The 18,775-nt window shown below is 48.6% G+C and overlaps 1 long non-coding RNA gene across 1 annotated transcript; it reads left to right on the top strand.

Moving 5' to 3' along the window:
• The first annotated feature begins 6,423 nt into the window (after positions 1–6,423).
• Positions 6,424–10,279, top strand: LOC143841921 (uncharacterized). Its single transcript, XR_013232947.1, has 3 exons — positions 6,424–6,461; positions 9,226–9,320; positions 9,850–10,279. It is a non-coding gene; the product is annotated as an uncharacterized LOC143841921 (long non-coding RNA).
• Positions 10,280–18,775: the final 8,496 nt, after the last annotated feature.

Raw genomic sequence — 18,775 nt, 5'->3', positions numbered from 1 at the left:
GGTCCTGCCACTTGGATATTTTCTCAAGCTGCTCACAAAGTGCAGCATCCACATCCTCTCGTTGGTCAGGCGGTCGGTAGCAGACACCAACCACACTGTTTGTTTTCCCCTCACTTATTTTCACCCAGATGCTTTCCACTGTAGATATGCTCTCCTTCACTAGAATTTCCTGACAGGTAAGCCCTTTCCTCACATACAGTGACGTTCCTCCACCTCTTCGATCTATTCTGTTTTTTCTGAACAGTTCATATCCATCCACCATTACATTCCAGTCATGAGAATTTTATTCAACTGCAGGAGAACAAAAAGCCTGTGTGTTGAACAAAGGATTGCATGAGACTTTATAATATTCCAGTGGAGGGAGGGAAAGATGATGCTTTTCAGGTCAAACCAATTACCTGGGGTCTCCACCCCTTGCACATCCCACAGGATCACCCTTTACTATTATGCTAGTCACCGTAAAAAGTTTACAAAAGGCAATTTCCCATTCATTCTCAATCCTCTGGTAACATAAACCATGGTACACTAAGCTTCTCTTTACAGAACAATAATTAAGAAAATATTATTTCACCCCCTTGTCTATCAGGGAAGTGTCTACCAAAGGACCAAGCCCTATGAAGATAGGTTGAGGGACTTGCGAATGTTCAGCCTGGAGAAAAGGAGGTTGAGAGGGGACATGATAGCCCTCTTTAAGTATTTGGAAGGTTGCCATTTGGAGGAGGACAGGATGCTGTTCCCATTGGCTGCAGAGGAAAGGACATGCAGTAATGGGTTTAAACTACAAGTACAACGATATAGGCTAGATATCAGGAAAAACATTTTCATAGTCAGAGTAGTTCAGCAGTGGAATAGGCTGCCTAAGGAGGTGGTGAGCTCCCCCTCACTGGCAGTCTTCAAGCAAAGGTTGGATACACACTTTTCTTGGATGCTTTAGGATGCTTTGGGTTGATCCTGCGTTGAGCAGGGGGTTGGACTGGATGGCCTGGATGGCCCCTTCCAACTCTATGATTCTATGATTCTACCTGGGGTGCGAAGAGGAAGCACCCACTTCTCTCGGCAGCACCCTACCTGCACTGTAAGCCCTGGGTGCCAAGGAGAGGTGCCACCTCCTTCTTGGACCCACCCCAGGCTACCTGGCACTGCAAGCCCCAAGCCTCCCCAGCTGGATCGGCCCTGCTCACAGACCTGCCACCTTGTAGGATGTTCCCCAACCTGCGGAGTCTGATGTGTAGCCCAAACTCCCCCCAAACAGTCTCCATCCCATGCCAAAACTACCAGCTGTGACAAAATGCAATACAAATACATCATCCAGTGGTCATAAAGACATAAATTTAACAGCCAACAAAACAGGGTGGGTGGGAGGGAAGCTGCTCCTGTGGTGAGCCTGGTGCAAGAGGCAGGGCCCCCCACATGACTCCTTTGAAGGCACCATGAGCCCACATCCAGGTGCCAATAGGGCAAGTGCGATGCTCTCACACAGCGCCTGCCCTTCCTGCTGCCACAGAACCTCTCCCCATACATCTTCCCGTCACCCGCTCCTCTACCGCATCAATGGCAGCTGCTGCTAAGTCTTCTCCACTTTTTATAGTTTTCCACATATTTATAATAAATTTATTATGATATTATGACATAATCTGCCCCAAGTCTCAGGAGATGGGGCAGAAAATAAGTACGATCTACCAGGGATGTGTAGCTTCTGAGATCTGATGAGATCAGGCTAGTGGGTTATCCAGGTCAGGGCAATATTATATATTCCAATCAGTAATTAAAAAACAACAACAACCTAATGTAGCCCTCCTAGTGGTGTTGTGGGTCTTCTTTATTCCAAGTGTTGGGGTCGGTGAGCTATGGCACCCAAGAGAATTGGAAGACTGGCCATGGATTGGACCCAATGAAGAAAGACCAAATCTACTCAGTGTTTTCTAAGGAATCATCATCTACCCCTGGGATTCTTAAAGAGGGGTCTATGGACCCCGGGGGTCCATGGGGGCCGCAGAGGGTGTCCATGGCCTTTCCCCTCCTGCCTTAATGGACTCAGTCATAAGCTTGGGGTCCAGCCACTTCCCTTGCTCTCCCTTCCCTTTCCAAGCACGTGGGAGTTCTCTCATGGATTCCGAGCCTGGGAGGGGCAGAGCCTGCATGCCTCCTGCCTTGAACTGGCTCCTGTCTCTCCTGCTCCAGCCCCCCTCAAGCCTGGCTGTTAACATAGGTGTTGATGTCACTTCTGGCAGGGAAGCGTGGCTAGCTAACAAGATTTCCGGGGATCCTCAAAATTTGAAAAATTATTTCAGGGGCTCCTCCATGGCCAAAAGCTTGAAAAAGACTGATCTGCTTACTTCAGTTGCAAGAACTTAACCGTCCATGGTGGAAGAGTTGGTATTTCTATCAATTCTATCAATTACCAAATGACCTAGGCAATGCAGACTGAAGGGCATGTCATGTTGACCGCAGCATCCTGTTCTCCTCGCGCCCGTTTCCATGTACACTGAACACTTCATCTGGCCACAATGGCCATTGAGAGCTGAGATTGCCATGATGACAACTTATCCATAGTTCCCCATCTAGTGAGATGGTCCACCAAGAATCCCACACCAAGGGCCAAGTTTACATTCTTTCTCCAGGCATACTTGCCCTCACTTCTGAATTTCTATGTTTCTCTATGCCACCTTATGTTGAAGTCCAATGTCTTCCTCTACATAAATTCCTAAGAAATAAGTCTTGACTTGCCATCTGCCAAGCGGTATCCTTACAGATTTCTTCTCGGACTGTCCCATGATCTACCCCACATTCTCGTTGACTGACTCTCATGTTCTCTGGCCTTCTGGGTGCCTTGGTCTGCTCTTGCACACAGTGGGTGAAGGGCTAGGAGGCTGGTGGGAAACAGACCCCTTTTGGGGCTCAAAATATCACCATTTTAAGACACGGGATGGAAATAGTTCTGTTGACCCACCAGAGTTTGGGACTCACCATGGGCAGAGCCTCCTCTAGAGGTGCCACATATTCTGGCAGCTGCCCACCTGTCTGAAGGGCAGTGCAGACAGCATTGGCAGGCGGCTGTGGTGATCCAGACAGAGACTATCGCTCAGTGATCTGCCTGGGTGGCCACAATCCACGGGGGATTAACAGTAGGAAGCAGAACCACGGCCCTTTTAAGGGGCAGTGCTCCCTCTCACAGAATCCAGGGGGCCCCCCCAAGAAGGCTTTTGATGGGAAGAGCATCCTTCTCCACCCAACACTCTCAATGGAGAAATAAATCTACAGTGGTCATGTTCAAGATAGTGCTGGGACAGCAGAGTGGAGCTTTAGGCTGCAATGGGAAGTCTGGCCACGAACACCCATGAACGATGGTTTGTGACCTCTGTCACTGGGGATTAAACTTCTGGAGATGCCGCATGGAGAGGCAGTGGAAGTGGTGCTTTGGTGTTAGGGATGAGCCATGGCTGCTCCCTCCTACAGAAGGGAGAGACCAAAAATATACCCGGCCATACCTTGGTACCTGGAGATGGTCAAGCATCCCTGCCTTTGCTTGGCTACCTGGCAGCCAGTTGTTCCCTGGAGTTCATTGCGATGAGGGGGGCACTGTGCCCTCCTCACAATGGATCCAGAGGTTCTACTTGCAGAGCGGGTGGTGACCAGGAGGCTCCACAACGTTGGAGAGGCCAGGATGTGCTGTAGGTGTCACTGTACTTCACCCAGGGTCCAGTGCTCATAGGCTGTTAGGTGGGTGGATGACCCAGGGCCAAAGGGGAGAAGGGTGGACACTGGACAAGACCCAGAAACTATGTCCACAATGAGGCAATACAATCAGGGGGCTCCAGAGTGAATTTCTCATATATAGCACCCCAGGAAACAGCTAAACAGTTCACAAACTCAAGCAAACCCAAAGGTTTGTGAACACGAAGGGTGGGGGGGAATTCATGCATGTTTGGGGTCCAGGGTTTGTGACATCCCCCTGACCCATGACCACCCACAAATCCAATGAACTTCCATTTTCCAGGTTCATGCCCACCTCTAATTGGATTCCTTAATACGATGAACTTCAATTCCTTCGTTGAAGCTTCGGACTGTGGTTTTAAAAATGATTTTAAAAATGAACGTGATCCTCGCATGGAAAATGGGTGCACAGCCCTTCCATGGTCCGTCCTGTTTGCAGACAGAGTAGAAATGTGAGTTGGAGAAGAGCTTGGCTAAGCCGGCCTCACATGTCAAATTGGGGATTTGCCAATTCGGGACTCTGACGGAGCTGTACTGACCCCTCCAAAGGACTGTGCCAAAATAGAAGCGGGTAGCGACGGAGGCAGAGGGGACTTTGAGAACGAGCCCCGCTTTGCTTTTGGAGGAGCACTCCTAATTCGGTGTACATGGTGACACAGAAAACTGATTTGTTGCCAGGATTAGTGTCATAATTTATGACACTGTAGTTAATACCACAGCAGGGGATCATTAATAGCATTACTAATTTCAGTGACTGCAAATGTATAAATAGCGACGGTGTCTCATTTAGCATGCACATCACGGAAAGCCGGTTTCTCTAACAGGTTTTTCCATCTCCTTCTCTACCCTTGCTCTGCAGTCTGCATGTAGAACCACCGCTGGCTGCCACTGTTCAATTTCCCTTTGGGGTCCCTTGAAGGTAACGATAATTGGTTTCCTCACCAGGTTCTAAATGGTAAAGGTGCACTTCATGAACTGAGAAGTCCTTTTGGGTTTCTGCAAATCATTTGTTAGTAAGGACCCATGTGGACAAAACCGGGACTGGTTCGCATCAAGGTTACAATCCTATGACATCATGACACCAAAACCTCAGGAAGAGACGTCACGGGCAGAAGACATTGACTGACATGAACAGTCCTGTCCTTTTCCCCACTGATCCCATTTGCTGTGGCTACTAACAAGGCCTCAACCTCCATGCCCTGTTGTTGAATCTCTAGAGGAACCAGTTGACCACAGTGTGGGACAAGATGCTGGACTAGATAGACCATTGGTCTCATCCAGCAGGGCTCTTCTTAGTTCTTAGGAAGGCCTTGCCCTTCATGCCTTGTTGCTGAATCTCTGGAGTCTGGAGGAACCAGCTGACCACTTTGTGAGGTGGGATGCTGGACTAGATGGAGCACTGGGCTGATTCAGCAGGACTCTTCTCATGTTCTTAGGAAGGGCTCTGCCTTTATGTTCTGTTGATGGTCTTCCATAGGACAGGATGACTCACCGTTTTGTTATGTAAGCAGTAAATAAAATGTTGGTTGAATTTTATGAATTTGGAAATTGATTTATTTATTTTATTTATTTTTCATACTTATATACTGCCCTCCCTGGAGGCTCAGGGCGGTTTACATCATAACAAGGAACAATACATAAAACAGTCTATAAAAACATGTAATAACCTTATATAATAACTACTAATTGTAACCAGATAACAGTACAACAGCACAATATAACAGTATAACAATATAGCAGTACAAACAGGTCCAGGGCTCATTGATGGAATTCTGAGGGGGGGGCAGGGGGGGAACAGGGGCCCTTGGTCACTGTTGATTACGTCTGGTCTCAGCCAAATGTCTGGTGGAAGAGCTCCTTTTTGCAGGCCCTGCAGAACTGTTTAAGCTCCGTCAGGGCCCTGATCTCCTCTGGGAGCTCATTCCACCAGGTAGGGGCCAGAACAGAGAATGCTTCTTTAGGGCCAGGGATCCTTAGCTGGTTGGTGGCAGTAGAACGCAGAGCTCTTTTGGGGGCATAGGCAGGGAGGCGATCCCTCAGGTACACTGGGCCCTGACCGCGTATGGCCTTGAAGGTAATTACCAGAACCATTAGTCTGATCCGGAATTCAACTGGTAACCATTGCAGCTGGTGGAGAATAGGCCGGATATGAGACCTCCACGGTGTTGCTGTGAGGATCCTGGCTGCTGCATTTTGAACCAGTTGTAGTTTCCAGGTCAGAGCTAAGGGCAGGCCTGCGTAGAGCGAGTTACAAAAGTCCAGTCTAGAGGTGACCGTCACATGGATCACTGTGGCTAGGTGTTCCGGGGCCAGGTAGGGCGCTAGTAGCTTGGCTTGGCGGAGATGGTAGAATGCCAGCCGTGCTACCTTTGTGATGTGGGCTTCCATTGTGAGGGAAGTGTCCAGAATCACGCCCAGGTTCCTGGCAGAGTGAGCCGTAGAGAGCTGCACGCCATCCAGGGTAGGCAGACGCGCTACCTCTCATGGGCCCTTCCTACCCAGCCACAGGACCTCTGTCTTTGAAGGATTGAGCTTCACTCTGCTTGAGCCATCTCATCACTGCTTCCAGGCAACTGGCTAATGCTTCTGGGGGACAGTCAGGGTGGCCATCCATCAGGAGGAAGAGCTGGGTGTCATCTGCATATTGATGGCAACCCAGCCCAAACTTCCGTACCAGTTGTGCGAGTGGGCGCATGAAGATGTTGAATAGGATAGGAGAGAGGACCGCTCCTTGTGGGACTCCACAAGTAAGTTGCCAGAGGTCTGATGTTTTCTCTCCTATTGCAACCCTCTGTCCACGATCCTGGAGGAAGGAGATCAGCCATTGAAGGGCTGTCCCTTGTATTCCAGCATCGATGAGGCAGCGAGCTAGAAGCTCGTGATTGACTGTGTCAAACGCAGCTGAGAGGTCTAATATCAGCAGTGCCGACCCACCTCGGTCCAACTGGCGACGGAGGTCGTACGTCAGGGCGACTAGCACTGTCCCTACCCCATGGCCAGGCCGGAAACCTGACTGGGATGGGTCTAGGACCGAAGCTTCTTCCAGGTATTCCGTCAGTTAGTTTGCGACTGCCCTTTCTATCATCTTACCCAGAAACGCTATGTGCGAGATGGGCCTGTAGTTGTTAGGCTCTTGTGGATTTAGAGATGTTTTTCTCAACAGTGGATGTACCACAGCCTCTTTCAAACACTCCGGGAATTCTCCTGTTGTGAGAGATAGGTTGATTATCTCTCGGAGGGGGCCCTTTATCCTTATGCCAGCTGTTTTTAAGAGCCAGGATGGGCAAGGGTCTAGTGGGCATGTGGTTGGCCTTGATGTAGCTAGTATCCTGTCCACTTCGGTCAGCGTGAGTCGTCTGAAGTTACTCATAGTTTTCTCCAAAGAGGGCCAAGGGGCATCTAGTTCACTTTTTGTATCTAAGGTTGGAGGGAGGTCATGGCGGAGTGTCGAGATTTTGTCTGCAAAATGACTCGCAAATGCCTCACAGCTGATGTCCAATTGGCTAATGTTTTGTTGCCCTTCAATCAGGGCAGTGAGGGATCGAACTACCTTAAACAATTGAGCTGGGCGTGAGTCTGCAGATGCGATGGTAGCTGAGTAAAAATTGCGTTTTACTGACTTCACCGCCATCTCATAGGCTTTCATCTGCATTCTATAAGATGTTCTGGAGGCTTCGTCACGAGTCTTCCTCCAAACTCGCTCTAGCCGTCTCAGTATCCGTTTCTTGTTGCAAAGCTCCTCGATGTACCAGGGGGCCACTTGAGACGGGGCCGGACAGGGCGTCGGGGAGCTATCTCATCAATGGCAGTCAGCAGTCTGTTATGCCAGTCACTGACCAGGCCATTGAGAGAAGTGCCGGGAGGCATTGGTTCCCGCAGAGCATTCAGGAATCTAATTGGATCCATAAGTCTCCGCGGGTGAGCTGAAATTTCCTCGGCGCCCAACTGAGGAGGTGGTGGAAGCCTTAGCCGAGCCCTTAGAGCATAGTGGTCTGACCATGGCACAGCTGTTGTTGTGACCAGATCTACATCCAGACCTATGCCGAAAATAAGATCCAGGGTGTGACCTGCTTGATGGGTGGGGCCAACAACAAATTGCGAGAGCCCTAGTGTTGCCATGGTTGACACTAGGTCTTGTCCAATTCTAGAGGACTGTAGCTCAGCATGGACGTTAAAGTCCCCCAGGACTAGTAGACTGGAGAACTGTAGCGTCCAGGCCGCCACCGCCTCTAGCAGGACAGGCAGGGCATCTGGCGGTGCAGTGGGCACACGGTACACGGTAGCCAGATGGCCACGCTCTCGGTTGATCCCCATCTGAGGCCAACACATTCAATGCCTGGTATTGACGGTGCAGGAAGGGCCCTGAAGGAGAAAGCCTCTCGGGATATGATTGCCACCCCTCCTCCCTGCCCCGCTGTCCGGGACTGGTAGAGGACAGAGAACCCAGCAGGGGCTAGGTCTTTGAGGGCAACTGTTTCACCCTCCCTGGTCCAGGTTTCTGTCACACACGCCAGGTCTGCTCTTTGTTCTGCAAAGTAGTTTTGCAGCGTAGAGGTTTTGTTTTTTATTGTCCTGGTGTTGCACAGCACCAGTGTCAGAGGCGGGTTGTTTACCTTTGCCTCCACCCTAGTGTCGCGAGGGATGGGGCAGAGTGATAAGCAAATAAGGACATAAGAAGAGCCCTGCTGGGTCATACCAGTGGCCAACCTGTTTCTCTGGATGGCTAACAGCAGGGCATAGAGGCTTCCTCTTGGCTCTGGTATTCAGAGACTTAGCGCTTCTGTATGTGGAGGTTCCCCTCAGTCACCATGGCTAGTAACCAATGACAAACACTTAAACAGAACCCTGCTGGATCAGATTAGTCCATCTAGCCCAGCATCCTGTCTCACACAGTGGCCTATCAGTACCTCTGGATGGTCAACAACACAGCACAGAGGCTGAGGCCTTCCCCTGATTTTGCTTCTTGGTTCTAGGATTCAGAGAATCAGTGCCTCTGAATATGGAGGTCACCCTTAGCAAGCTTGGTCAGGAGCCATTGATAAACCTATGTTCCATGAACCTATCTCATCCCCTATTAAAGCTGTTTATGACAGTAATCATCACTACATCCTCTGGCAATTAATTGCAAATTTTGATTACCCTCTGTGTCCATCCTGAATTAAATAATGGATGCTTTAGGCTGATCCTGCATTGAGCAAGGGGTTGGACTAGATGGCCTATATGGACCCCCTTCCTTCCTTCCTTCCTCCCTCCCTCCCTCCCTCCCTCCCTCCCTCCCTCCCTTTTAAACACCATACTACCCCTCTCGAACCAGTCTATGATTCTATGAAGGAGGAATTGAAAGGGAATGGGAACAAGTCATATTGATTGGTGTAGTTCAGTGATTCCCAACAATTTCAGTAGGGTAACCCTACCAAATCTAAAATGACCCTATCGAGTAGGGATCCATCCTGGGCAGACCCAAAGTTTGCATCCTTAGCCAACTATGACCTTATCTCCCATCTACTTCAGCACTCCATTTTCAACAGTGGTTAATCAGTTGTTTTTGAGAAGCCAACCAACAACATACAAAGGGTACAGATGCCACCATTATGAAGTCCATGCAGGTAACATTCCAACAGACATAGCCTTTGCATACGGAGGTTACATTCCAGTTTTTGACCACCTTCTCCTTCCCTATTAGTCCCTCTAATCCCCCTCTCTCGCTACCTCTTGTGACCACCAGGACACATTTTACTTGATCAATAGGTTGTCTGATGTGAGGAGAGGAAGGGGAGCATATTTGTAAACCACTCTGACTGCTCTTAGTAGTGAAAGTAGTCAAACCCAACTCTTCTATATCTAGTAAAGTAAATGATGTGGAAGATACACTTCCCAGGATAAGGACTTTGTTTCCAAGATACAAAACAGAGGAATGGAAGGGACGGGGATGGCCATTGGGGAAGACTGGCCCATGACCCAGTTGCAAAAGCTTCATGACCCACTTTGGGGCCCAACCCACAGATTGGGAAACACTGCTGTCCTTCAAGAGTGGATTCTAAACTTTCTTCCCAAACCCCCTATTGCTTGTTTGTTATCCGTGATTCCAACCTTCATTTCTTTGCCAACCAATCATTTCCCCCTCCTCCACTTTAGACTTTTCCTGATGAAGCAGGACTTCAAAGAGTGAAGATGGATTCCATTGCTCTGGAGTTCCGAATGCGCGAGAGGCAGAAATCCTGGATTGAGCACACGTTGCCGTTTGTGGGTCTAACGTGTGCTGCCACCAGCCGTGGAAAGTCAATGGTGCCTAAGAAAAACATAGCAAAGGGCAGATGAGCTATTAAAAAGCTCATGCACTTCCCGAAGAGGCTGCGGGGCTCTCAATATCAGCTACGTCTGATAGCAGCAGTGCACCCTTGATAAAAAGAGAGCGAGAGAAAGAGAGAAGAATCCGAAATTGGTTCTGTGCCCATATTTCACATTAATTCTGCTCTGGTTTAATGAAGCTGTTCAAACTTTAGCTCATAATTACCCAGCCTCTTTCACATTTCCCTCACTGATGGGCTCCATCTTCCCATTAGATTTGCTCCCCAAATGGATATTGCTGCCTGCCTGATTTCAGTAGCTTTAGCAGCCAGCCAGCGGCAATCGTAGATTCCAGAGGAGGGAATAACATATGGTTAAGTTGTCATTTGCAGCGAGGCTTTTCATGCCACATCGATGCGCGCAAAAAATGATATGAAACAATAACTTGTCTTTGCTTTGCCTGCACTGGGAGTTCTGTTGCTAAAAAAGAGCCCAGAAAGATTCTGACAGGCTCAAACGCCAGTCCTCGTGGGCGAGCAGTCTATTTTGTGTGGCCAAAGGAATAGTAGTCAAGGGTCTGGGACCAGCATACCTACATGGCCGCCTTTTCCCTTAGAACTTCCCAAGATCACTCAGATCTTTGAGTCAACCTCTGCTCAGGGTCCCTGGCCCAGAGGAGGTGAAGTTAGCCTCGACCAGGGCCAGGGCCCTTTTAGCCCTGGTCCCAACCTGAACCATGTCCGCGGGGCCTGCAAGATGGAGCTATTCCACCTGGCTTATAGTCAAGGTTTAAAATACGATCCACCAAAAAAAGCTGGCCTCATTGTTAGGTGGAAGAGCTCCATTATTCAGGCCCTCTAGAACTGATTCTGGTCCCATAGGGCCCTGATCTCTGCCGGGAGCTCATTCCATGAGGTTGGGAGTGGGGAGAGAAGAAAACACTGCAGGAGCTCTAAGAAACCTATTTGGATGAACAGAGAACTTCAAGAGGAACTAAGAAAGAAAAGGAAAATGTTCAGGAAATGGAGGGAAGGACAGAGCTCTAAAGAAGAGCACCTATAGGTTACTAGGCACTCTAGATCAATCATCAGAAAGGCCAACGCTGAGAGTGAGCTACGATTGGTCAGGGAAGCCCATTGTAACAAGAAAAGATTTTTCAGTTATGTGAGAAGCAAACGTAAAGTAAAGGAGGCAATAGGCCCACTGTTGGGTGCGGATGGACAAACTCTAACAGAGGATGCAGAGAAAGCAGAAAGGCCTATTATACATCTGTTTTTTCCCCCACAGGTCAAAGGGTTTAGGCACATCTAGAGATGGCAGTAGCCAAGGGATAGTGTCTGGATGGCAGGTTGACATGGATAGAGAGGTTGTCAAGAGGCATTTAGCTGCACTGTATGAGTTCAAATCCCCTGGGCCAGATATAATGCACCTGAGAGTGCTCAAAGAACTTTCCAGAGAACTTGTACAACCCTTGTCCATCATCTTCGGGACCTCTTTAAGGACTGGAGATGTCCTGGAGGACTGGACGAGAGCAAACATTATCCCAATCTTCAAAAAAGGGAGGAAGGATGACCCAGGAAACTACAGACCAGTGAGTCTGACCTTTGTTGTGGGGAAGATAATGGGGCAGATATTAAAGGGAGCGATTTGCAAACATCTGGAGGACAATTTAGTGATCCAAGGAAGTCAGCATGGATTTGTCTCCAACAGGTCCTGTCAGACCAACCTGGTTTCCTTTTTTGACCAAGTAACAGGTTTGCTTGATCGTGGAAATTTGGTTGGTGTCGTTTACTTGGATTTTAGTAAAGCGTTTGATAAGGTTCCCCATGATGTTCTGATGGATAAATTGAAGGACTGCAATCTGGATTTTCAGATAGTTAGGTGGATAGGGAATTAATTAGAGAACCGCACTCAAAGAGTTGTTGTCAATGGTGTTTCATCCGACTGGAGAGAGGTGAGTAGCGGGGTACCTCAGGGCTGGGTGCTCGGCCTGGTACTTTTTAACATATTTATTAATGATCTAGATGAGGGGGTGGAGGGACTACTCATCAAGTTTGCAGATGACACCAAATTGGGAGGACTGGCAAATACTCCAGAACATAGAGACAGAGTTCAACGAGATCTGAACACAATGAAAAATGGGCAAATGAGAACAAGATGCAATTTAATAAAGATAAGTGTAAAGTTCTGCATCTGGGTCAGAAAAATGAAAAGCATGCCTACTGGATGGGGGATACGCTTTTAGGTAACACTGTGTGTGAACAAGTCCTTGGGGTACTTGTGGATTGTAAACTAAACATGAGCAGGCAGTGTGATGCAGCGGTAAAAAAGGCAAATGTCATTTTGGGCTGTATCAACAGGGGCGTCACATCAAAATCACAAGATGTCATAGTCCCATTGTATACGGCACTGGTCAGACCACACCTGGAGTACTGTGTGCAGTTCTGGAGGCCTCGCTTCAAGAAGGACGTAGATAAAATTGAAAGGGTACAAAGGAGAGCGACGAAGATGATCTGGGGCCAAGGGACCAAGCCCTATGAAGATAGGTTGAGGGACTTGGGAATGTTCAGCCTGGAGAAAAGGAGGTTGAGAGGGGACATGATAGCCCTCTTTAAGTATTTGAAAGGTTGTCACTTGGAGGAGGGCAGGATGCTGTTTCCGTTGGCTGCAGAGGAGAGGACACGCAGTAACGGGTTTAAACTTCAAGTACAACGATATAGGCTAGATATCAGGGGAAAAAATTTCACAGTCAGAGTAGTTCAGCAGTGGAATAGGCTGCCTAAGGAGGTGGTGAGCTCCCCCTCACTGGCAGTCTTCAAGCAAAGGTTGGATACACACTTTTCTTGGATGCTTTAGGATGCTTAGGGCTGATCCTGCGTTGAGCAGGGGGTTGGACTAGATGGCCTGTATGGCCCCTTCCAACTCTCTGATTCTATGATTCTATGTTTCTATCCGCAGACTGACATGGGGGTCCTCTGAAACCATTTTTCTTACATGTGTATGTCGAACTGAAAATTTTAAACAGAGGCTGGAGAGCCATCTGACGAAGAGGCTGATTCTGTGAAGGCTCAAGGGGGCGGCAGGGGACACTGGATGAGCGAGAGGGCTGTGAGTGTCCTGCATAGTGCAGGGGGTTGGACTAGATGACCCAGGAGGTTCCTTCCAACTCTATTATTCTATGATTCTATGAAGAAACAGAAGACTGAGGGCAGAAGATCAGCTCTGTGTCAACCCCCCCCCCAGGAGGTATGGCAATTTATTTCAAGGGACTTTAGTTATATTAATTATTATATTGTAGTTGTTAAATTTCTATGTCATTTTAATGCTGTTATCAACCCTGAGAGATGTAGAAGGGTGGGATAGACATGAAAATTATTATTATTATTATTATTATTATTATTATTATTATTATTATTATTATTATTATTATTATTATTATTATTATTATATGCTTCTTTAGGACAGTCAGTAGCCCCTCAAGAGTCCTTAAAAGTCTGGAAGTGGTCCGGTCCAAAACCCCTGCCCTTGACCTGGATGCTTCCTTTCGCCCAAGGTCCTCTAAGGACTTCAGCCACCAATTTGTGGCTGCCTTGCCTTCGGACTGCTGCATTCGCAGCAGATGGCATCCCTGGATGGAGCTTCTCTGCAGAGCTTGTAGGCTGATGCTGATGGTAAGCTGATATGTGCTGATTGCAGCCCAAGGTACGGCACAAGATTGCTGTAAACGGACTGAATGTCCCTGCTGCCATGAGATACACAGAAGGTTAAAGGATATCTTCTTGAAAGACCACTACTTTGAAGTTAGTTCTGTTGAACACCCCAAGAGTACTTATTTGTGTTTTTCGTTATGATTCTCATTGTTTAGCCCAAATGGGTACCTCCCCTCCTACCCAGCTAGCTAGGGTTGCCAGCTTCGAAGTAAAGGCTGGAGATCTCCCTGACGTCCAACTTCTCTCCGGAACACAATGATCCTTTCCCCTGGTGAAAATATGCCCCAAAGCTCGCCCAAATCCTGCCCTCTCCAGGCTCCCCCTGTAAATCTGCAGGGATTTCCCTTTCCAGAGTTGGCAATGCTGCCTGAGCTAACAGACAAACCTTCCACAGGCAGGGGAGCAGTCTGCACAGGGCTGTTTAGCCACTCCCTGTTCGAATGAATTTCTCCTGTCTACACTGAATTCAATTTCCATTTTGATTCTGGGTGCTTTAAATTCCCCCTCTGTGACATGCATGATTGATCCAGAGTGACCCTACCTCCCCCCCCCCCGTGATATTTATTTATTTATTTATTTATTTATTTATTTATTTATTTATTTATTTATTTATTTATTTATTTATTTATTTACTGCCCTCTCTGAAAGCTCAGGGTGGTTCACATGAAACAGAACAAAAACAGTACAGATAACTTCGATTAACAATGATGAATGAAATGAAACAACATGGAACATGGAACTGTAGAAAATTTAAACATTAAAGTTACTCCTACTGATAGCCCAGTGGGTTGGGCGGAACTGCAGTGGGCGCCATAGGAGAGAGGCTCAGGGGGTGGGCCTATGGGAAGTGATGGTACAGGTCGACCTCAACCAAATGCCTGGTGGAGGAGCTCCCTTTTGCAGGCCCTGCACAACTGTTCAAGTTCCGTCAGGGCCCTGATCTCCTCTGGGAGCTCCTTCCACCAGTTGGGGGCCAGGATGGAGAAAGCTCTGGCCCTGGTTGAGGTCAAGCGGGCTTCTTTGGGGCCAGGGATCACCAGGAAGTTGGAATTGCTAGAGCGTAAGGCTCTTTGGGGGGGGGGTTGTAAGCAGAGAGGTGATCCCTTAGGGACTCTGGGCCCACACCGCGTATGGCTTGGAGGTGATAGCCAGAACCTTAAGTCTGATCCGGAATTCAACCAGAAGCCAGTGAAGCTGCTGGAGGATGGGCTGAACGTGGGAGCTCCGAGGCGTTGCTGTGAGGACCCTGGCAGCTGCGTTCTGGACTAGTTGCAGTTTCCAGATATATCCAAAAGTGGCTATAACCTTTGAAATTTGAAAAACTGGCACCAGTAGGTGTGCAGATTTTTGCTTTTTTTGAATTAATGCCCTTCTCCATGTCTAGTAGCAAAGCAGTCTTCCCTGATTGGCCAGGGCATCAGTTCAAAGACTTCCTGGTTCCCAGTTGCAAGGCTTGTCTTAAAGTGGCTGCGCTCCAGAAGCCCAAACTTCTCTCAGCAGAGATTTGCTTCTTGTTATTTCCCTGTCCTCCGGTGTCTCCAATCCTCTCTCTCCACCATTCAAGAAAAGAAAGAGACACATGAAGTGCTTGGCTCCCTTCACCAATCTGAGCTTTCCCAGTCAAGTGCAGAACACTTTCTGTTTCAATGGGGGGGGGGAGGGATAGAGGAAGACCCGAGGTCAAATCAATCTGTTTTCAGCAGCATCCACCACGGAAAAAAACAAAGTAAGTGCAGAATCAGCCAGGGACAACGTGCTTCCCTGCTCACTCAGCTGTGCAGGAGGAGTTCCATTCCAGTAGGAGGTGCAAAAGACCACTTGGGACCACCAAAAGGATTTGTAGCTTACCTTTCTCATGGAGACTCAAGAAACAAGGTCATCATGCTTGTGAGGCGACCTCCTCTGTGTCCCCTCCCTGACCCTTTGGAGCCCTCCCTCTTCCAGCTGGACCCATACTTAGTCCCCTGAAGTGCTGCCTAGTGTTGTGGCGACCTCTAGAAGACCTCTCGCCTTCTTGGGAGGTGGTGTCCATAGCAAGTCCTAGAGTGACTAGATGATAAGAGGAAGGAGAAGAAGAGCTGTTTTGGTGCTTTTTACCATCCAAAGGAGTCTCAAAGTGGCTTACAATCACCTACCCTCCCACTCCCCACAACAGACCTCCTGTGAGGCAGGTGGGGCTGAGAGAATTCTGAGAGAACTGCTATACAAGAACCACTCCGAGAGCACTGTGACTGGCCTAAGGTCACTCAGCTAGCTGCCTGTGGAGGAGGCATGGGGAATTAAACTCGGTTCTCTTGAGTCTGCCAGTCTTAACCACTATGCCAAGCTGGCTCTAAAGGTTGCCAGCTACAGATTGGGAAATCCCTGGAGGCTTTGAGCGTGGTGCCTGAGGAGGGCGGGATGTGGGAAAGGAGAGATTTCCATGGGCTATAATGGAGCATTCCAAAGCAGCCATCTGCTTCAAGCAAGCTGGTCTCAGTTGTAATCCTGGGAGATCCCCAGCGACCACCTGCAGGTTGGCAAGCTGATCGGAGACGTCCCCTCCATAGCTTCCAATGTTCTTTGTAGTCCCCCCCCCGCCGCCCCTGCTTCCCTTTCTCCATGGCCCCTGTGTGTGCATTTGTGCAACCAGTGGATACACATGATGGAGGACAGATTCAGCGGTGATGATGGCTGCAAAGAAAGTTTCCCCTAGATGAAGCTATTCTGCTCCTGTAGAGTCTTACTTAGCATTTCCATATAGTGTTTTGGTACCATCCCAGGTGCTTCACAGACATAAACAGAAAGCTACCTTTCCTGAAACCACTGAGGGGAAAGGGGGAGAATGAATGGCTAAGAAGAGCTGGTTTGTGCCCCATTTTTTCACTTCCTGGAGTCTCAAAGCAGCTTACAATCGACTTCCCTTCCTCTCCCCATGATAGACACCCTGTGAGGTGGGTGGGGCTGAGAGAGCTGTAAGAGAACTGGGACTGGTCTAAAGTCACTAGCTGGCTGCATGTGGAGGAGTGGGGAATCAAATCCAGTTCGCCAGATTAAGACCTGGGCTGAATCTGCACTGAGCTTTTATTCCAAACCCAGGTCTACACTGAATGCAATTTCCATTTTGATTTTGGCCGATTTAAATTTTCCCTCTGCAATAAGCACAGCGATTTGCCTCTTGGGTTTATTTCCCCTCCTCTGCTGTCTCCAATCCTCCCCCCCCCACCCTGTTCAAAAAAAGAAAGAGGCTCGTGCTGCACTTGGCTCTCCTCCCCCTTCTGAGCTTCCCTAATCATGTGCAGAACACTTTTCTGTTTCAATGGGGGGGGGGTAGAGGAAGACCTGAGTTCAAATCGATCTGAATTCAGCAGGATCCACAACGGAATGAATAATGTAAGTGCAGATTCAGCACTTGCTCCTCTTAACCACTCTGGCTCTCAAAGAACAACCCTAGTGATGTCAAAGTGGATGACATTCAAACTGGGGACTTCCAGAACTTGTGGCCCCATTTCCTAGCCATTCCCAGATGCCACATCTCATGGCTGGAAAACAACGTTTGTTATTCATAGGGGCATACATTTATGGTATGGTCGTGTGATGCTCCTCTTCTGTGATGTTCTTTGCATGACCTGCTGGCATCCAACTGATGTTCACTTGGCATCAAAACCCTTGTGGGCAGGCACCACGCCGTTCTGGCAGATGGACGTTGCCCGCAGATGGAGCCTCTGCGCTCAGGCGAGCTAATAAGGCCAGGGAAACGGAGGAGGGAACCTGGAAGAGCTTCAAGGCTGGGCTGGTGGACCTGCAACAGAAGCTGTGACACTTTGAGCTACATTAATTTTTGAGCAGAAAGACATTGGAGATGGAGGACGGAATCCAAGTTTTGCCCGGATACTTGTGACAAGAATACGCCACGTAGGAGCCTTATTTCTGCTCAGAATTAACCCAGTGAAAATCAGAGCTTAATTTCTAGAATAAATTGCTGTCAAAACCTTGTCATCGCAAGCTTTGGCCATTTTTAAATTGCACCCAGCTATCAGTTGTCACGTTTACATTGGCCTAGAGCCCTTCTGGTCACTTGTTATTCATGGTCTTAGCTGTGAAAATAGCTAGTTTGGTGCCTCTGGGATTGCGGCCCTTGGGCTCTTTGGAGTAACCACTTTGGGACTCCTTCGGGTAGTAAAAAGTGAGGTATAAAAACCACCTTCTTCTTGCTCCATCCACAGCAGTGGCAGTTTAGGACCTCTGAATGTGCAGATGCCGGGCAGAGGCAAACATCACAGCGTGGGAAAAGGCCATGGTGACAAAAAAAGTGGCTTCTCTGGATCACTCCAAAAGGCCACTTAATCCAGCCTCCTGCTTGCAACAACAGCCAGACATGAAGCGGCTCCCAAGGGGACTCGTGGTATTATCCAGGAAAGCAATTCTCGTGCTCTTGTACAAAGCAACATTGTTCAGGAATGTGCATTCTTCCCTATCAAGATGAAGAGTGGAAGAAGAGAAGCAAAGTACATTTCTGTGTCTGTCGAAGGAAACTTACTAACCGCAGAATTCTGAACCAAGATACACCTTCTGATCTACCCAGGAAAATGGTTATGGCATAATGATAGCTGCTATCCAAGGACAAGGATAAGCTGCTCAGACATTTCGGGTTGCCAGTCTCCGGTAGGTTAAACAAAAAATGAGTCTGTGCTAAGCAAAAAATGTAAATAAGAAATTGTACTAGCATAACAAAATAGCTTCCAGAGGGCATTAAGGCATCTGTCCCACTGCAGCTCATTCGCCAGATGAAATTTAATGAAACAAAGTGCTTTCTGGAAATTGTTTGAGAACTGAAATTTGAGGATTCATTCCCTAGATCGGGGGTCCTCAACCCCCGGTCTGTGGCCCGGTACCGGGCCGCGAAGGCCATACTACCGGGCTGCCGGTGGTCGCCCCTGCCTCCCCCCCCCCAGCGAGAAGCTTGCCAGGCTGCGAGCGAAGCGAAACCCGGCTAGCTGCTCACTGTGAGAGGGGGGGGAGAGGTAGGCGCGGCCGCCGGCACGCCGGCTATGCAAATGCGCACGCGCGGAGCTGCCATGCAT

Source organism: Paroedura picta, chromosome 7 (genome assembly GCF_049243985.1).
Source record: "Paroedura picta isolate Pp20150507F chromosome 7, Ppicta_v3.0, whole genome shotgun sequence".
NCBI lineage: Eukaryota > Metazoa > Chordata > Lepidosauria > Squamata > Gekkonidae > Paroedura > Paroedura picta.
This window is presented reverse-complemented; position numbering and strand designations above follow the sequence as displayed.